Source organism: Pristis pectinata, chromosome 8 (genome assembly GCF_009764475.1).
Source record: "Pristis pectinata isolate sPriPec2 chromosome 8, sPriPec2.1.pri, whole genome shotgun sequence".
Classification (NCBI taxonomy): domain Eukaryota; kingdom Metazoa; phylum Chordata; class Chondrichthyes; order Rhinopristiformes; family Pristidae; genus Pristis; species Pristis pectinata.
In genome coordinates, this window is record NC_067412.1 from 1,093,670 (window position 1) to 1,102,832 (window position 9,163).

Below are 9,163 nucleotides of genomic sequence, written 5' to 3' on the forward strand. Positions count from 1 at the left end.
GTCAGTATTGAGACTCTGGTAGGGTTAGGGTTAGGGGTGTCAGAAAGACTGAGTGGTGGTTGTGTTGGAAGAGAGGTTTGGGTGCGTGTGATACCTGGCAAACGATGGAGCAGAGGTTCAGGGGCCTTGGGCAGAGTATCGAGGACATCAGCAATAAGCATAAAAACGATCTGGTGGAGGAACTCAGCAGGTCAAGCAACATCTGTGGGGGGAAGGACGTTGTTGCTGCTTCGAGTTGAGACCCAGCATCAGGACTATGCAGTGAGGATGAGGTGAGCTGGTACTTGGTTTCTCAGGAGACAAGTTGACATAATTTGAGCAGATGGATGACAATCTCCCCAGCAGTAGTCCCAGGTGGGGTCAGATTTTACTTAATACCCGAGCTGGGCTGAACCCACAAGTTAAGGTCTGCTTCAGACCTGCAGTCTCGTGGGCTTTGTAGACACTGTAGAACGTCATCAAGCAGGAACGATGCGCTGGTTAATGATCTGTGGACACACAGCAGCCCAGAAGTGGCGGCAACAGTTTCAGCCCGGGCTCCGCTCCACCCTGAAAATGTCCCGCAAGCATAAACGTTTGGGGAGCCCCTGTCTGTGAGAAGCAGAGCAACCAAAGTTGGAGCTTCCTTAAAGAGATGACAGATGAAGCAGTGAAAGGGGCGTGTGACAGGTGTTGGGTTCAAGGGTGAGGGTCAGACTGAATACAAAAACATCAGGGGAGGTGTGAACAGAAGGGCAATGAAGGAATGTGAGCTTGGCCCCTGGTTGGAATTCTCCTGTCTGTTGGAGGTGACTGGAAACCGGTGCAGCCGGTTCATGTTCTGCACTTTACACCAGTCAGACAATTATTGGGAAGACAGACTGCCACCGTGAAACACGGTTCTCTCTCAGCCGGCGCCACCACCTGTGTCCCTCAGTCTCTCCTTGCCTCCACCCTACCACACACATTGTCCCTGTTGTCTCACTCCTCCTCCTGCCCCCCAACCGAAAACCTGTTTGATTTCTAACTTTTCCTAGTTCTGATGAAAGGTTATCGATCTGAACCGTTAACTGTTTCTCTCTCCATAGATGCTGCCCGACACTGAGTATTTCCAGCATCTGCAGTGTTTTTGTTAACTGAAGGTGTCATTGGGTGAAGATGTCAAGTGACCTGTAGTTCCGTGGTTTTGCCTCCAGCCCTGGTATCTACAATGGAGCCGCTGAAACCACCGATTATGATGGTGGTACCTCCCTACCCACAACCAATGACACCGTTCACTTCTCCATCAGCTACATTTTCCCCACGTGCCATATTCCTTTAACTAAAAATGCTTCAACAGAACTTTGGGCGCCCTCCTGGTCTCGCTTCAGACCAGTTCCACTATAGTTTTCCCTTGAGGATCTGCCCATCTTTCACCCTGTGTACATGCCTGAACCAGTAAAGTCTTCCTGACCTGATAAGTACTGGGATTCTTGGAATTTCTGCTTCTGAGAGGTCTAATGTATCAGGTGAAAATTTCCTTCCATAAAATGCCAAGAATAAGTCACAGACACCAAAGGTTGGCTTCATTGCCATACAACAGTGCGCTAATACAGACCTTATCGATCAGCATCTTAGTCCTAACAGCAAGTTAATGGGCCAAACTTGTGGACTATCTTTCCGATCTACGTATTCAATTCTTCATTGAGAGAAATGTCTGTCAGAATAGACCCGATATTACAAGATTCCTTGACCATTTCCGGTGGAATGTTGTTGACTTTGATCACAGTTAGATGCACAACATCTTCTCCCATAACAATAGTTTTCTTGACACAAAGTGTGAAGGAGAATATGGTGCTCGTAGGGGGAACCCATCCGTAAATTGCGGAAGTTGGAATTTCCATTCCAGCAACTGAAACAGCCTCAGTAGCAGAAAGGAACTCTCTTTCACTCTGCTAGTGATTGAGCAGAGACTGATTGGGTGGTGACATAAGAGACTGCAGATACTGGAATCTGGAGCAATCTGATTGGATGGTAATTAGCCAGATTGAATTTGTCTTGCTTTTTGTAAACAGGACATACCTGGTAAATTTTCCACATTGTTGGGTCGATGCCAGTGTTGCAACTGTACTGAAACACTTGGCTGGGTGTTTGGTTAGTTATAGAGAGGTAACAGGAGGTGAGGGAGGGCCAGTTGGAGAATAAGTAGGTGTATTCATGGCGGTAGAGGCCATGGCAGAAGGAAATAATGAGTGTGTTCATCTGTCTTTACCAACGAAGACACAGCTGTTAAAATCACACTGAGAGAGGATGTAGCTGTGATAAAGGGTTGAAACTGGTACTAGAAAGGTCTATAAATACTTAGGTGGATAAGTCGCCTGGTCTGGGTGGGGATGAATTGAAGGTTACTGAGGAAAGGCTGTGATTGTAGGGATAAAGGCCAAAATCCTCCAATCTGGGGTGACGCTGGACGATTGCAAGTGCTATACCTTTGTTCAAAATGGTATGTAGAGATAAACCCAGCAACATATCAACATACAATTAGGAGCAGGAGAGGTTCTCTAGGTCCCTTGAGCCTTCACCGTCATTCCTGCTTGGCCTTGGTAACCTTTCAAGAAACTACCTTAAAAATATTCAGAGGTCCTGCTTCCACTCCCTTTGAGGAAGTGAGTTCCAACACTCCATGCCACTCTTAGAAACACAAAATCATCTTATCTGTGTCTGGAATGAACTCAGCCACTGGCCATCCAGATTAAAATGGTCTTGGGGAAGTTGTTGGATGCAATAAACCAGGAGAAAATTGATTGCCAGTTCTGACAAAGGGTCGACCCGAAATATTAATTCTGTTTCCTTTCCACAGATGCCGCCTAACCTGCTCAGTGTTTCCAGCATTTTCTGTTTTTATATCAGATTTGCAGCATTTGCAGTTTTTTCCATTTTCAAAACTGATCATCATTTGGATAAGCATGGATGTACAGAGTCATACTACGGGGGCGGCACGGAAGCGTAGTGGTTACCGCGACGCTATTACAGCGCCAGCGATTGGGGTTCGATTCCCGTCACTGTCTGTAAGGAGTTAGTACGTTCTCCCCGCGTCTGTGTGGGTTTCCTCCCACATTGCAAAGACGTACGGGTAGGTTAATTTGGGTTTAAAATGGGCGGCGGGGACGTTGGGCCGGAAGGGCCTGTTACCACACTGTAAATAAAATTTTTAAAAAATTTAAATACAGCACAGAGACAGGCCCTTCATCCCATCACATCCATGACAGTCTTTTTGCCCACATACGAATCCCATCTACCTACATTAGGTCCATATCCTTCTACGCCATTCCTATTTAAGTATCTGTCCAAATGCCTCTTACACAGTGATGGTTCCAACTCTACCACATTCTCTGGCAGTGAGTTTGAGATACCAACCACTCTGTGTAAAAAAAAACCTTTCAACTCAGCTCCCCAGATAATGAAAGAAAACCAGCACAGCTTTGTCAAAGACGAATCAAGAACAGCTGGAAGACATTACACTGTGGTGTTCTCCAAGAGTCAGTATTATGACCAATGCATTTCTCATATTCTGATGATTGTGAAATATTCCCCAGTTGCCAGTCTGAATTCTGGAGCTCCCTCCCCACCAGCACTGTGGGAGCACCTTCAGCAGAAGCACTGCAGTGCTCAGGAAGACAGCTCACCCCCACCTTCTGAAGAACCATCAGGGATGGGCAACAAATGCTGGTCTTGCCAGCGATGCCCACACTTTGAAAAGGATTGAAATATAACCCCAGGCACCCAGGGGTTTACAACCTTTAAAGCACATTTAGATAGGTACATGGACAGGAAATGTTAAAGAAGGATATGGGCCAAACACGGGCAAATGAGACCAGGCAACTAGGTTGGTATTGGTTTATTATTGTCACTTGTACAGTAGCACAGACGAGTTGGGCTGAAGGGCCTGTTTTGGTGCTGTACAACTCTATGACTGAGGGATTGGGTGCGGACCTGCATCAGCACCTCTCCTTCCACTTGTCTTTCCCAGTTCTGCCCAGGGGACTCTGACTGACTCATCAACTGGGTTACTGCTGATTCTGATCGTTTCTCTCTCCACAGATGCTGACCAGCTGAGTGATTCCTATTTTCTGTTTTTATATTGAATGAGATTAAATATGCACAAAAGCAAATAACTGTGAACGTAATTGACGGGCATTTTAGAAAGCTATGCCTGCCCATGCTGGTGTTCAACCAACAGTTGGTTTCAACCCATGGAAGTTGCTCAGGCGCGGTGCTCTGGGCTGCGGGACGGGGGCGCTGTCGGTGGAGGCCCCGGGCGTTGTGAGGCGTGGACTTTCTTGTCGGTTGTTGCTCAAAGCGCAGGTCACCTGACCGGCCGTTGGCGTCCCGTTACCGGGCAACGGGTGACGGAGCCGGCATTTTGTTCCGCGGGTCCGTAAACGGACGGAGTGACCGGTGGGCGGGGGCGGGTGAAGGTGAGTGACCGGTGGGCGGGGATGAGTGACCAGTGGGGGACGGAGGGACCAGCGGGCAGGGGGTGAGTGACCGGCAGGCCGGAGTGAGTGACCGGTGGGTGGAGGTGAGTGACCGGTGGGTGGGGGGTGAGTGACCGATGGGGGATGGGGGGACCGGTGGGTGGGGGTGAGTGACCGGTGGGTGGAGGTGAATGACCGGTGGGGGATGGGGTGACCGGTGGGTGGGGGTGAGTGACCGGTGGGGGATGGGGGGGACCGGTGGGTGGGGGGTGAGTGACCGGTGGGGGATGGGGGGGACCGGTGGGTGGGGGGTGAGTGACCGGTGGGGGATGGGGGGACCGGTGGGTGGGGGGTGAGTGACCGGTGGGGGATGGGGGGACCGGTGGGTGGAGGTGAGTGACCGGTGGGGGATGGGGTGACCGGTGGGTGGGGGTGAGTGACCGGTGAGGGATGGGGGGGACCGGTGGGTGGGGGGTGAGTGACCGGTGGGGGATGGGGGGACCGGTGGGTGGGGGGTGAGTGACCGGTGGGGGATGGGGGGGACCGGTGGGTGGGGGGTGAGTGACCGGTGGGGGATGGGGGGACCGGTGGGTGGGGGGTGAGTGACCGGTGGGGGATGGGGGGACCGGTGGGTGGGGGGTGAGTGACCGGTGGGTGGAGGTGAATGACCGGTGGGGGATGGGGTGACCGGTGGGTGGGGGTGAGTGACCGGTGGGGGATGGGGGGGACCGGTGGGTGGGGGGTGAGTGACCGGTGGGGGATGGGGGGACCGGTGGGTGGGGGGTGAGTGACCGGTGGGGGATGGGGGGACCGGTGGGTGGAGGTGAGTGACCGGTGGGGGATGGGGTGGCCGGTGGGTGGGGGTGAGTGACCGGTGAGGGATGGGGGGGACCGGTGGGTGGGGGGTGAGTGACCGGTGGGGGATGGGGGGGACCGGTGGGTGGGGGGTGAGTGACCGGTGGGGGATGGGGGGGACCGGTGGGTGGGGGGTGAGTGACCGGTGGGGGATGGGGGGACCGGTGGGTGGGGGGTGAGTGACCGGTGGGGGATGGGGGGACCGGTGGGTGGGGGTGAGTGACCGGTGGGGGATGGGGGGGACCGGTGGGTGGGGGTGAGTGACCGGTGGGGGATGGGGGGGACCGGTGGGTGGGGGGTGAGTGACCGGTGGGGGATGGGGGGGACCGGCGGGTGGGGGTGAGTGACCGGTGGGGGATGGGGGGTGAGTGACCGGCTGGGGACGGGGTCAAGTCCAACACACGAGGGGTAGAATGGATGAGGGGGAGAGAAAGTGAGGGGTTTATTGGGGGAAGAGAGGGGGGAGGGAAGGTGAATGTGAGCAAGGAGGGAGGGAAGTGATGGGAGAATGGGGCAAAGGGAGAAGGAATAAAGCAGGGGAAGGGGAGAGTGGGGGTATAAAGAGACAGAGGGGGAGTTAGGGGGCAAAAGAGGAGAGAAGAGTGAGACGAGGTTGTGGGGATAATGGGGCAAGAGATGGAAGTGGTAAAAAATGGGGCAAAAGTGAGGGAGGAACGGTGAGGGAGGGAATAAAGAAATGGGAACAGAAGGGTGAGGGGGATAAGGTGACGAGTGGGGGAGAGAGGGGGCATCAGGGGAAAGAGGGAGAGGAGGTCAGGGGATCTGAGGCAGGAAAGTGGGAAGGGGTGAGGGGCAAGAGGGGAAATAATGATGGGGCAGAGGGGAGAATAAGGAGGTGGGGAGGGGAGGTGACATTAGGGTGAAGGGGGAACAAGGAGAGGGAAGAGACGGTAAGGGGCAACAGAGGGGGACTGAGGAGCAACCAAGATGGACAAAGAGGGGGAATGATGGGGTCGAGGGGTTAGGGAATGGGGAATAGGGGTGGAAGGTGGGGTAAAAGGGGGTAAATGTGGGAAGAGGGAGGAGAGGGGAGTTGGGGGAAGATAAGAGCAGGGGAATATGGGGGGGAGGTGGGGAAAGGGGGAGGGGGTTTAGGGGAATGGGGGAGGGGTGAATAAGGGAGTGGAAAACAAATAAAACAGCAGATGTTGGAATGTGAAGCCAAAACAGCATCTGTGGAAGAGAAACCAGTTAACATTTCACATTGAAGACCCTCCATCAGAATATTTTTTTCTGTTTGTACCTTGAAGAAGCTACCCTCCTCTCGCCAATGTGATTCCCATCAATGGTTTCTGCTTCCCTTCTTGTCGTTGATAGGGATGTGACCAAAACTCACTTCCACAGTCACATTTCTTTCCTCAGCTCTCCAGCTTGAGCTTATCATGCGCAGATTTCAACTCTGATTTCACCCTTCACAATTTGGACTCCCCCAGGGTTGTAATTGATGATTCCAGTATGTTTGGCATGTAGCTCAACCACATCCTTTCCCTGGGAACACTTGGAATGTCTACTTGATGCCCCTTTTAAATATTCTTGGTTGGTTGACAATACTATCCTGCAATTAGAAAATGGCTGTGAAGCTTCATTCAGACACTTATCTAGGTAGTTTGTCCTCTAAAAGAGTGTCATAGACCTGTTTTGGTGCTGAACGTTGCTGGAGTCTCATTGGCTATTATTGGGAAATGATTGTCTACAAGTTGGAATCATAGAGCGAAACAGCACAGATACAGGCCCTTCAGCCCAACCAGTCCATGCCGACCACGGTGCCCACCCAGCTAGTCCCAATTTCCCGTGTTTGGCCCATATCCCTCCAAGCCCTGCCCGTCCATGTACCTATCCAAGTTCTTCTTAAATGATACTGTTGTACCTGATCAACCACCTCCTCTGGCAGCTCATTCCACACACTCACCACCCTCTGCGTGAAAAAGTTGCCTCGAGTCCCTTTTAAATCTTTCCCCTCACTCTAAATCCATGCCCCCTGGTTTTGGATTCCCCTCCCCTGGGGAAAGACTGGTACTGTCCACTTTATCTATGCTTCTCCTCATTTTAAACATTCTGTAAGGTGATAAAGTTTCAATTTATTCCTTTGAATGTAGGAGAATGAATGTTTGTTAACAATATCAGACATTATGTGGTAACCCAGACAGAGAATCAGTTTGAGCAGTTAAAACCTTTGTCCAGTCAATTCCAGGCCTGTTGATTGTTTTCCCAATCACTGCAATTATGGTAACTCCAGAATTCTGCATCTCCCTTTAATTTGACCTGTGGAACCTGTGCAAAATGCAGTCGTTCATTCTGCGTCAAGAGGTTGAACCTTCAGGGTACTTTTTCTGCTGGTTTTCTCACAGCCATAGGGTTTTCATACAGCCTGAGGGGAGAACTGTGCAACTGATATTTCTTTAAGATTTTTTTAAAAACTTTTCTGATTCTTGTCACCAATTGCAAAGTACCCTGTGGTGGACCGTGGTGGGAGTGACCACGATCCTCATGAGGTGTTCCTGAGGTCTGGTTGCTGTAGCTGTGGTGTCTTCCCTGGGTTCTGCACCACAGTGAGAAGTGCCTCCATGCCGGTCCCCCTGCAACACCTGGCCGGTAGGTGAGGTGCTGGAAAGGATCCATAGGGAGGGTGAGTAACTGTTACCCTCAGAAGGTAATTCCCTGGTTCCCGCCGTCAGTACACGAGGCCAGTTACTGTAGCTGTGGTGTCTTGCTAGGTGTCTGCATCACAGCGAGTCGCGTCCTCCCGCCAGTCTCGTGGGTAACAGAGGACACTTGATCAGTGGCTATTCGATTCGAAAGAATCTAGCAAAGTAAAGTTTTCTTGAGCAAACTGGAGCAAGTAAAGTTTTCTTCCAAGTGACAGGTACAGGAGACAGAAGCTCCAAACTGGACCTTTTACTTTATTCCACTCTAACAGGGAGGAATTTATCATAAGTGGTGTCTACTTTGTTTTTATGCCAACGCAGTGTCCTCTGACCACATTAGTTATTTGCCGAGCCAAATACAAATATACAACTGGGCTGTCTATTAGGATTAGATGAGGAGAAATTTCTTTACTTGGAGGGTTGAAAATCTTTTTGGAATTTTCTTTCCCATGGCACTCCGAATGCTAGTTGTTGAGTTTAATTGAGACTGTGATTGCTAGGATTCAGGTTGCCATGGGAATCTAGGGATTTTCTGATCAATTAGAAAAGTAGACATGGAGAATAGAATGATTCAAGATCTTCAGGAGCTACAGAGCAGGTTGGAAGGGCCACGTTCTGTGCTCTTGCTTCTGTTATAGGTTGACTAAAGGAGAAATGGAGCTCCAGAACACACTTGTCCCACAGTCTGTGCATTTTATGTCAATGGAAATTTTCTAGACTGAGAGCAATAGGTTTTTGGCTTTAACTATCTGTGGTTATGGGGCAACGGCAGGTGAATAGAATTTAAGTGTTGATCACTTGTGAATGAAATAAGTTGGTGAAGAGGATAGAGACAGAATGTCTCCTCTTGTTCCTTTGCTGCCATCTTAATTCCCTTTATTGATGCATGTTGAATATCAACTAATTCATAGTCATAGTTCTATAGCGTGAAAACTAGTTCCTCAATGCACCAGCTCCACATCAACCATCGAAATCCACTCCCAATTTTTTATCTCCCCCATCCTCAATTCTCCTGCCGCCCACCTACACTGAGGGACAATTCTCCTGCCGCCCACCTACACTGAGGGACAATTCTCCTGCCGCCCACCTACACTGAGGGACAATTTCCAGTAGCCAATTAACCTACCACTCAGCACATATTTGGCATGTGGGAGGAATTCAGAAACCCATGTGGTCACAGGGAGAGCACGTAAACTCCTCACAGAT